The following is a 10,784-nucleotide window of genomic DNA, read 5'->3' as shown; positions in this document are numbered from 1 at the left end:
ATAGAGCCAGAGCGAGTGGGGATAGGCAGGACAGTCAGGGTCCCAGCCCCCAAGACCTGGAGTTCAGAGCCGTGGCCAGACTGGGACCAACCCGCTCCAGGAGGTTTGGTGTCATCCCAGAAATGAGGACGACCCCACTTCCTCACTCCGACCCCATCCCCAGCACCCCCTGGGCATCGCCGCCTCCTGGTTGCATGACCCTGGTGCCTGTGCCAGGACAAGGCTGACCCAGAGCCTGGGGAGCTGATGCCCCAGGGAGGACAGGAGGGCTCTCAGTTGGTGGCAGCCCCAGTGTCCGCTGGTAGAAAGCCCTGAGAGGGTCACAACATCCTGGGGCAAGACAACAGGACAGAGTTGGAGGCTGACCAGGCCCTGGTTCCCTTCTCCTTTCCCAGGGGAGAAGGGGTGTGTAAAGAAGCAAACATCACCGTCCATCCAACCCAGTTGCAAGGCCAGTACCAAGGCTCCTGTGAGTGCCCCTGTCCGGGATCCAGGCTGGGCTCTGAGTGGGGAGGAGCGAGCAAGGGACGCTCGGACGCCCTGTCCTGGCCGCAACACTCAGGAGGGGGCTGTCGGCTTTGGGGAAAGACCAGGTGCTGGAAGGAGGTCGTGCATCCTCTTGGTCGCACTGCACTGTCCACAGGGCATGGGGGGGTCCAGGGCCTGGGGGACAGAGGAGCGAGGCATCGTGTATCACCCGGCCCCGGGGTCTCCCACAGTTGAGGGCGGCAGCATGCACGTACGCTTCGTCAGCACCGACTACAGCAACCTCATTCTTTACGTGCACTTTGAGGATGACGAGATCACCAGCCTGTGGGTGCTGCTGGGTAAGTGGCCAGTTCTCCCCAGCGCTGGCCGGTGCAGTGCCCGGGTCCCCAGATAGGAGGGAGGAGCTGCCGGACACTCCCGGGTCTGTGCGGAGACTTGCCGTCCTGTCTGGGAGGTGCCTTCTGTGCAGCGTGTTCTGAGGGCGCAGGCAGCCTCGGGCTGAGCGGCAGCTGAGCGCACCCTCAGGGAGGGTGTCCCCACGCAGGACGTGCACCGCGGGTTGGCTACGAGGCGGGCACGGCTCTGGGCGCTGCACTGGGAGCTTGAATTATCAGTGGATGGAACTGAGAAAATGCTTTCCTTGTCTTCCTCCTTATCAAGCAATGTCTCGGGGTCCTGTGGGTCTGAAAGTAAAAGCACCATGGGAGAAGGGCTCGAAGGGCACAGGGGACAGAGTCGGGGACATCAAGGGGCTGCGGTGTCCTGAAGACGAGGTGGAGATAGATGGGCCTGGGGGCATTTCAGGGCGGAGGATCAGCCGGAGCCCGAGCCCGGGATAGGGTGGGGGAGCGGGACAGCAGCAGTCGAGAGGCCCCAGGGCTGAGAAGGTCGAGGGGGTGGGAAGGGTGGCACCATGCCAGAACTTGGTACCCTCTGGGGATCTCCACTGAGGCGGGCCAGGCCTGACTCCCTCCTTCCAGGGGCACTTTACCTGCCGTGCTCAGAACAGACCTGTGTTTAGAGGAGACAAGGTTGGGGCCACTGCAATCAGAGCTGGCCGGGCCCGGGAGGTCGCAGAGGGGATGCTGCTGTGGGCCGACAAGCCCCCAGCCCATGGCAACTTAGCGATGGGGTAGCAGATGCCCAGGGCTTCTGCCTCCCCGTTGTTCTCCGCAGAGGAGGAGGGCAGAAAAGACAGAGGCTCCAGGCCTCAGTCCCTCACTGTCAGCTCCTCTGATTCCAGCCAGAAGAATGCAGGAGGACCCCAAATGGGTGGGAAGATACTTGGAGTACGTGGAGAAATTCCATCTACAGAAAGCCCCAGTCTTCAACATAGATGGTGAGCACTGCCCCCCAGCCACGTCCCGAAGCCGGACGGGAGGAAGACTCAAGGGTCTGGGGCCTGGTCTTCCCAGCCAGCACCACAGAGGGTATAGCCCATCCCCACTCCCCTTACGGCCAGGCCTGTGTGGGCTGCTTCAGGGGCTGCCGGATTTCACCAGCCCCACGTGACACAATGATATGGGCCCGATGCCGTCTCCACTCTACAGATGTGGCTCAGAGATGTTCAGTAACAAGGCCAAGTTGCACAGCCAGGAGGAGGAGCTGGAAGGGATCCAGATCTCCTGCCTCCTGAGCCAAGTGCCCAGCCAGCCTCTCCCCTCTGCTGCCTCCCAACGCATCATTCAGTCAATCAACAAACACACGGGCCAGGCCTGTTCTGGGAGTTTGGGATTCACTTAGAACAAGACAGACACATCATCCAGCCCTCGTGCAGGTTACATGGTAGCAAGCATTGTAATTACCTGATTTGTTAGAGGCAAGGCCTACAGGGGTGGGAGTGGGGGCTAGAGCAGGGTTTGGGGAGCCTGACCATGCTGTGTGAGTACAGGCAGCCAGGGTGGGTGGTCCTGAGATGGGATGAGGTGAGGAAGGCTCCCTGGAAGAGGAGTCATGCAGATGGAACAGGAGTGGAGCGGAGGAGGGCAGGGATGAGATCCAAGGCTGAGTAGGGCAGTGGTGGGGCCTTGTGGGCCCCCAAGGGAACTGGGTTTCCACAGAGCACAGGGCCCTGGCAGGACACAGCCAACATGGGGAGGCAGAAGGCCAGGTGATGCCACTGAGGGACAGCTGTTTTGTGCTATGTGATTGATTGATGATTGATTGATTGATTGATTTCAAAATGAATGAGTGAAGTCCTCAGAATCACCAACTTTTTCTTTTCTGCTCCACAGGCCCTTGTCCCCCACCCCGAGCCTAGGTCCGGCGGCTCCGGAGTCTTCCTACCTGGGCCTCTTACCCCTCTGTTGCCCTCAGCCCCCCCTTCCACCTCCTTCACCTTGGTTTGTGGCCTAGACTCTGCCCCAGCTCCCTGCTGGAAGTCCTTTTGCATCTCAGGGACCCAAGGAAGCTCCCCAGCCTGGGGCCCAACACTGCCTGTCTCCTGGTCCCCTCCCCTGCTGGGAAGGCCTCTTCCTTCTGTGGGTCTCCAGGTCCTACCAACCACCTGCCACAGCCAAGGGCCAACAGCATGCCCCAGCCTGGTCTGTGGGCTTGGAGCACACCCAGGGTGGTGAGGAGGGGGCACATGGCCCCCTGAGCTCCTGCCCACAGCGCCAGATGCCTCCAAAACATATACAATGAGTGGAACACTGTAGCCCCAGGTGCCTCCAATGCGCCCCCCGAGAGCTGCTGCGGTGGCCCCCAAGTGTCCTTCAGGAATTTGACCCCACAGAGGCTGTTCTCAGACTCCAGCTCCTCTCCACTCTGACCCGCCTCACCTGGGTCTGCTGGGGACCCTCTAGAGAGGCGGCGTCCATGCTCCGTGAGCAAACACATATGTCCCTACCGAGGTCCGAGAACCCTGAGTTGAGCCCAGCTCCAGACCCTGCTCCCCGTAGGAGTCCAGCAGGGCCGCCAGGTAAACAAGGACGGCTCTACCTGTGTGGCAGGTGAGACCGGCCAACGCCCACTCCTCCGAGCCCAGGATTCTGAAGGGCAACACCTGTTTCTACTCCCGGCGAGCCAGGGCCGCCCATCAGCAGGGCAGGCTCTGAGGAAATTGGGTCAAGGACTTGATACCTGTTGTCTGGAACTCCCAAGACAGGTATGGCCAGAGGCTGCCCCGAAAACGCCTCCAGTGAGGCCTTCTCCCCCTTCTCCCCCTTCTCCCCCTTCTCCCCCTTCTCCCCCACGTGGGATAAACACAACGGAATGAAACCCAGAGCTGGTGGTGAAGCTGATGATGAAGCCCCACGGTTCTCCTGAAAATCAACAAGCCCGGCTGGAAAAACACAAGGAAAAATGACACTCACAAAGCACACGTGTAACAAGACGTTTATGGAATTTGTAAGATCATAAAAAATAGCTTTTTCTGGGACCCTAAAATGACCGGGATAAATAGCGACGCGAGAGTGCTGCGTCTCCCTCAGCATCGTTGAGTTGATAACCTCAGGTTCACCCACACACTTCAGCAATTCCATTATTCTTCCAGTGGGATTTTTCCCCAAACTGCAGATCTGTATCTAAAATTTACATGAAGGAATAAAAGTTTGGAAACATTTTTAAAAGAAGCATCATGCAGATGGCTGTACCATTCTATCCTAATATCAAACAGCAGTGATGAGAAGCGTGTGACATTAGCTCAGGGCAAAAGAACAGCAAGAAACTGGGTATCAAGTCAAGGAATGAACCCGAATGTATACAACAACTTCAGAGACGGTACAAATGTCCTGTCCTAAAAAAGCATTATTTATTCAATAAATAGTGTTGAGGGAAATGGGCAAGACAGATCGGGGGAAATAAGATTGGCTATCTCACCTACATATTATCTTAAAATTCGTTCCTGATCAATTCTGAATAAAAGGAAGGAAATCTTGAAACTTCTTTCTATAACTTGTGGATGGGATGCCTACACGGACAGTATCAACACCAGAGGAAAGGTTGAGAGCTTTAAACTTGGCATATCAAAGACATCATCAACACTATCAAAATGGAAAGGACAATCTGAAATTAACATTTGCAGCAAAAGTGACAATCACATATGTAAATACATATGTAAATCAGAACTCCTTGAAGGGCCAGGCGTGGTGGCTCATGCCTGTAATCCCATCACTGTGGAAGGCTGGGGGCCAAACGATGGCTTGAGCCCAGGAGTTTGAGACCAGCCTGGGCAATATAGCAAGACCCTGTCTCTAAAAAAAAAAAAAAAAAAAAAAACTTAAAAAAAAGCAGTCCCAAATTAAAAAAATAACAAGAAAAAAAATAGCTGTGCATTGTGATATACATCTGTAGTTGCAGCTACTTGGAAGGCTAAGGCTGGCAGATCCCTCGAGCTCAGGAGTTTGAGGCTGCAGTAAGCCATGATATCACACCACTGCACTCCAGCTTGGGCAACAGAGTGAGATCCTGTCTCTGAAAGTAAAAAGAAAAAAAGCACTGAGCAAAAGATAAGAAAGGCTATTTGCATAGATCAAAAGGCTGATTCAAAGGTTTGACTTCGGCCAGGTGCAGTGGCTCATGCCTGTAATCCCAGCACTTTGGGAGGCCGAGGCGAGCAGATCACGAGGTCAGGAGATCGAGACCATCCTCGTTAACACGGTGAAATCCTGTCTCTACTAAAAATACAAAAATTAGCTGGGGGTGGTGGTGCACACCTGTAGTCCCAGCTACTCAGGAGGCTGAGGCAGGAGAATGGTGTGAACCCGGGAGGCAGAGCTTGCAGTGAGCCCAGTCTGGACTCCAGTCTGGGTGATAGAGCAAGACTCCGTCTCGAAAAAAAAAAAAAGGTTTGACTTCATAAGTAATCAAATAAAAAAGAGAGGCCATTTATTATTGCTCATCAAATTGGCAAAATTGAACTACTTCTAGAAATCAGTTTAGCACCCACTGCGAGGGAGGCACACGCAGGTTGGTGGGGACAGACGCTGGCTTTTCTGAGTGACCCGGTTTCTAAGCCTCCTAAGCAGGCTTGCCCTGGCACCTGGAAATTCTAAACATTCGCAAGCTTACCTGTTGTTCTGCCATGCAAATCAAGAAGTTTACAATGCTTTAATACTGACTCCATAATTTTTAAAACTAAAACTTCAGAAGCCTTCTCAGTAAGTCTTCTAGCCTCATCCATAAATTGGCAGGAAAAATAAAAGAAGTTTTGTTTAGTTCAGTACACCCCACCCTTTCCAGATCTGGCCCAAGTAATTACTAAAACTGTATATATAGGGTTTGTGGCTAATGTAATATCTATTTTCACCCTTTTGAAACCTTCATAGTTTTTTTTTTTTAATATGAGAGCTACTGTGTGAGATTCAAGAATAAGTTGCCGAAAAGATCACCTTCTCTTAGTCAAAGGAGACAGCAGCAAAAAAGAGGGAGGGTGAGCTAAGCCTTGACAGACAGATTCTTTAAGATGGTCCCCGTCATGAACAGGGTATGAGGGGGAGGCCGGGTGACATAACGAAGGGGACCCTGAGGTGGTAGCCCCAGGTCTAATTCTGAACCCAGGGAAGCTTTCCTCAGCCTCCGTCTTCCATCCCAGGAAATGGTGGTCAGCGCTCCTTGCAATCTGGTGTTTGAACTGCCATTATTTTTGGGACACCTACTGGATTAGTTTGCTCAGGCCACTAAGTTAGTGTCCACACATACATGTACATAAGCTAGTCTCCCAAACAAGGGAACATGTGTGACATCCATTTGCCGAAGAGAATTGGGTTCCAGTCCTCGAGGATTAACTCCTCCTGTAAAAGATGAGGAATGCGCCATTTGGCAAGTTGGGCATCGCTGGATAGTAGCTTTAGCTTCTTTCCAGGTAACGCCGTATCTGCGTTTGAGACCAGAGGCATTAACACGGCTCAAATTGTGAAAGTGTTGAGCATTAGATATTGCAGTAGCATCTAGGCGATCAGCCATTTGATTCCCTTCAGTCAAAGGTCCTGGAAGAGGTGTATGAGCCCTAGTGAGTGATGTAAAAAGGGTGCATTCTACTCCTAACTGCTGTTTGCAATTGGGTAGATAAACTCATCAGTTGTTCATTTGTATGAAATTGTAACTGAGCATTTTCAGTTAGCTGGGTGGAGTGAACCACATATGAAGAATCAGAAATCACATTAATAGGCATCTCAAAAGCAGTCAATACCTCAATTACAGCTACAAGCTCTGCTTTTTGAGCTGAAGTACAGGATGTTTGAAAAACTTTACCTTTTGAGCCGGAATAAGAAGCTTTACCATTACTAGACCCATCTGTAAAAACATTCTCAGCACCTTCAATTAGTTTAAATTTAGTTATTTTAGGGAGAATTCAATTAGTTAACTTCAAAAACTGAAACAGTTTTGTTTTAGGAAAATGATTATCGAGAATACCCACAAAGTCAGCTAAATGGGTTTGCCAAGTAAGACTATTTATAAAAGCTTGCTGCATTTGTGCCTTCGTGAGAGGGACAATAATTTTTCCAGGATCATATCCACGTAATTTAACAATCCGAGTTCTCCCATTTCCCATCATGGTAGCGATTTGATCCAAACAAGGAGTTAGAGTCCGTGAATTAGTATGTGGAAGAAAAAGCCATCGTACTAAGTCCTGTTCTTGGACAATAACACCAGCAGGTGAATGCTGAGTTGAAAAAATTAGTGAATCTAGAATTTTCTCTGGATCTATTCTATTTATCTGAGCTTTATGGACTTGCTTCTCAATCAGTTGGACCTCAGCCTCCTTTGTTAATTGCCGAGGGCTAGTGAGACTAGGATTTCCTCTAAGGATAAAAAAAAGATTACTCATGGCATAGGTAAGAATGCCTAGAGCAGGTCGTATCCAATTATGTCCCCTAGTAATTTTTAAAAGTCATTTAATGTTTTTAATTTATCCCTACGTATGGTTACTTTCTGTGGCACAATGGTAGTGTCATTTACTAAGGTCCCCAAGTAGGAGTAAAGAGTAGTAATCTGAATTTTGTCAGGAGCTATAATTAAACCAGCACGAGAAATTGAATTTTGTGAGTGATCACAACTTGGCTAATATTTCTCAAGTGAGGGCAGCACAAAGTATATCATCCTTATAGTGAATAATGTAATTGCTTGCCCCACATACGTCTGGCAAATTGTTGGGCTGTTTGACATGCCCTGTGGCAACACTTTCCAGTGACAATGCTTAGCAGGCTGCAGGTTGTTTACCACAGGAATTGTAAATGCAAACCGTTCACTGTCTTACTCAGCTAAAGCGATAATAAAGAAATAGTCTTTTAAATCTATGACTATTAAAAGCCAATTTTTTGGAATTATAGCAGGAGAAGGCAATCCTGGCTGTGATGCTCCCATAGGTTGTATAACTGAATTGATGTCTCTTAAGTCAGTTAACATTCTCCATTTACCTGATTTTTTCTTAATTATGAAAACTGGAGAATTCCAAGGAGAAAATGTTGGAGCTATGTGCCCATTTTCTAATTGTTCAGCAACTAATTTCTCTAAAGCCTCTAGTTTTTCTTTACTTAGCGGCCATTGCTGTGTCCAAATTGGCTTATCTGTTAGCCATTTTAAAGGTATAGGTTCTGGAGGCTTAACAATGGCCACCATCAAAGATGATATCCTAATCTTTGGCGGGAACTTTTTCCACTTGAAGTGGTTCTTTCAAACCTTGCAAATGTTTTTCTAGTCCCATACCAGGGACATACCCCATTTCATGCATTGTATGTTGACTTTGAGGGTTATATGTTTGTTCTGGAATTAGAACTTGTGCTCCCCACTGTTGTAATTAATCCCTTCTCCCTAAATTTATAGGTACAGAAGTTATAATTGGTTGAATAGTCCCAGGTTGTCCGTCGGGCCCCTCGCAATGCAAAATATAACTACTTTGCTATACTTCAGGGGCTTTACCAACTCCAACTATGTTAAATTGAGTGGGTTGAACTGGCTACATGGACGGCCAGTGCTGTAGAGAAATGATTGAAATGTCCACTCCTATATCTACCAAACCTTTAAATTTCTTTCCCTGAATAGTTATTTCACAGGTAGGACGTTTATCAGTAATTTGATTTACCCAATAAGCTCCTTCGCCTTGTTTATTTGTGCTTCCAAATCCTCCTGTTTGTTTAATTTCACTTTTTCCCATTCCCACATACGGCACAATCAGGAGCTGTGCTATGCGCTCTCCTGGCTCTGCTTTCCAGGGAACAGAAGTAGGTACAACAACTTGAATTTCCCCATTGTAAGCTGAATCAATGACTCCTGTATGCATTTGTACGCCTTTTAAACGTAAACGAGGTCTTCCTAAAAGTAATCTTATTGTCCCTGCTGGCAAGGGTCCACAGACTCCTGTTAGGACCTTTTGCAGGGGTTCCCCAGGCAGAAGGCTCACAGCTTTCGTGCAGCATAAATCTACTGTGGCACTACCTGTTGTGGCAGGGGACAGACATTGTACAGGGGTAAGGGAACAGCCTGAGCTGGAAATGCCCCGGTTTAGAACAGGGCCCGGGATGGGACCCTCATGGCATTTCCCGAAATCGGGTTCCCTTCTTTATCAAACTTAGAGTGACACTGACTAGCCCAGTATTTTCCTTTTTTACATTTTGGACATATTTCAGGCTCAACAGTTTTCTTTTTTCCCCTATCTGGCAGGCTGGCTTGCTGAATTTTTCTACATTCTTTTTTAGTATGACCATGCTTCCCACAGTTAAAAGAAGCTCCAGGAAATGGAGTATTTCCTTTATCCACTCTCAGTCCTGCCATTGCCTGTGCCAACAAAGTAGCTTTATGCAGATTACCTCCAATACCATCACAGGCCTTGACATAATCAACTAAATGTGCTTTCCCTCTGAGAGGTCGCAGAGCAGCCTGGCAATCAGGATTAGCATTGTCAAAAGCTAATAACTGCAACACTATATCCTCTGAGCAGCCGAATCTGCAATCATCTTTTTAAGAGACTCCTGTAACCAAGCTATAAAATCCACATATGGTTCCCTTGGTCCCTGTTTTATAGCACTAAAGGAAGGGTGCCTTTTTTCCACACTCTGTTTGTTCCCCACCTGAAGTGATTTTTTCCCAAGCTCTAATGCACACTCCTCTAAGCTGTTCTATGGCCTCATCCTGCGTGACCACTTGTGCATCTAAACCAGCCCAGCCACCAACCCCCAAAAGTTGGTCTGCAGTTATATTAATTTGAGGTTGAGCCTGGGCATTGCAAGCAGCCTGAATGGAAGCTTCATCTGCCCACCAAGTTTTAAATTGTAAGAACTGAACAGGAGTTAGACAAGCTCGAGTAAGAGTGTCCCAGTCAGCAGGAATCATCTGACTGGAAACTAACATTCTTTAACAGTCCCATTACAAAAGGAGAACCTGGCCCATACTGATTTATTGCTTCTTTTAATTCTTTGAGTAATTTAAAAGGAAAAGGCTCAAATGTAGCTGTAATATTTCCCTGTTGATCTGGGGGGTGTATTCTAACAGGGAACTGCCAAGTCTCTAAATCACCCTCTCGTGTAGCTTGCTGAATTCCTACCTGAATAGAACTACGAGTCGTCACTTGAGGCGCTGCTCCAAGTCACTGGGGCAACTATTTTTGCCCAGTGTCCTCTGGAAAAGAAAGATCTAGAGGGTCATTTTCTTCAAAATAATAATGAGGGGGTGCAGAAGGGTAGGGATGAACCTCTCCTTCCTTTGCCACTTTAGCTTCAGCTGGCAAATAAACATGCTCTGTAATCTCTTCTGTTACTTCACTATACTCTTGTTCCTCCTCGTCATCAGTGTGAAAAAGTTCCAAGGTGAAAAGAACCAGACCCCATATCTGTCCCATTGTTACCCTGACGCTTCCGAGCTCCCCTTCTTACTCACCACGGGGGTTGCTTTAAGAGTACTCGGGTGTCCTCCAGCTAGTTTTCCATTCCAACTGTCCCTCCAGCAACACTTTGACATGGATTCGAGCCCCCACGATGGACGCCGCTTGCCGAGACCAGCTCAGTTGGGGAGACCCTAACCCAGCAGCGCTAGAGGAGTTAAAGACACACACACAGAAAAATAGAGGTGTGAAGTGGGAAATCAGGGGTCTCACAGCCTTCAGAGCTGAGAGCCCCGAGCAGAGATTTACCCACATATTTATTAACAGCAAACTAGTCATCAGCATGGTTTCTATAGATATTAAATTAACTAAAATATCCCTTATGGGAAACGAAGGGATGGGCCGAATTAAAGGAATAGGTTGGGCTAGTTAACTAACAGCAGGAACACACCCTTAAAACACAGATCGCTCATGCTATTGTTTGTGGCTTAAGAATGCCTTTAAGTGGTTTTCCTCCCTGGGTGGGCCAGGTGTTCCT

Source organism: Theropithecus gelada, chromosome 15 (genome assembly GCF_003255815.1).
Source record: "Theropithecus gelada isolate Dixy chromosome 15, Tgel_1.0, whole genome shotgun sequence".
In the NCBI taxonomy this organism is placed as follows: Eukaryota; Metazoa; Chordata; class Mammalia; order Primates; family Cercopithecidae; genus Theropithecus; species Theropithecus gelada.
This window is presented reverse-complemented; position numbering follows the sequence as displayed.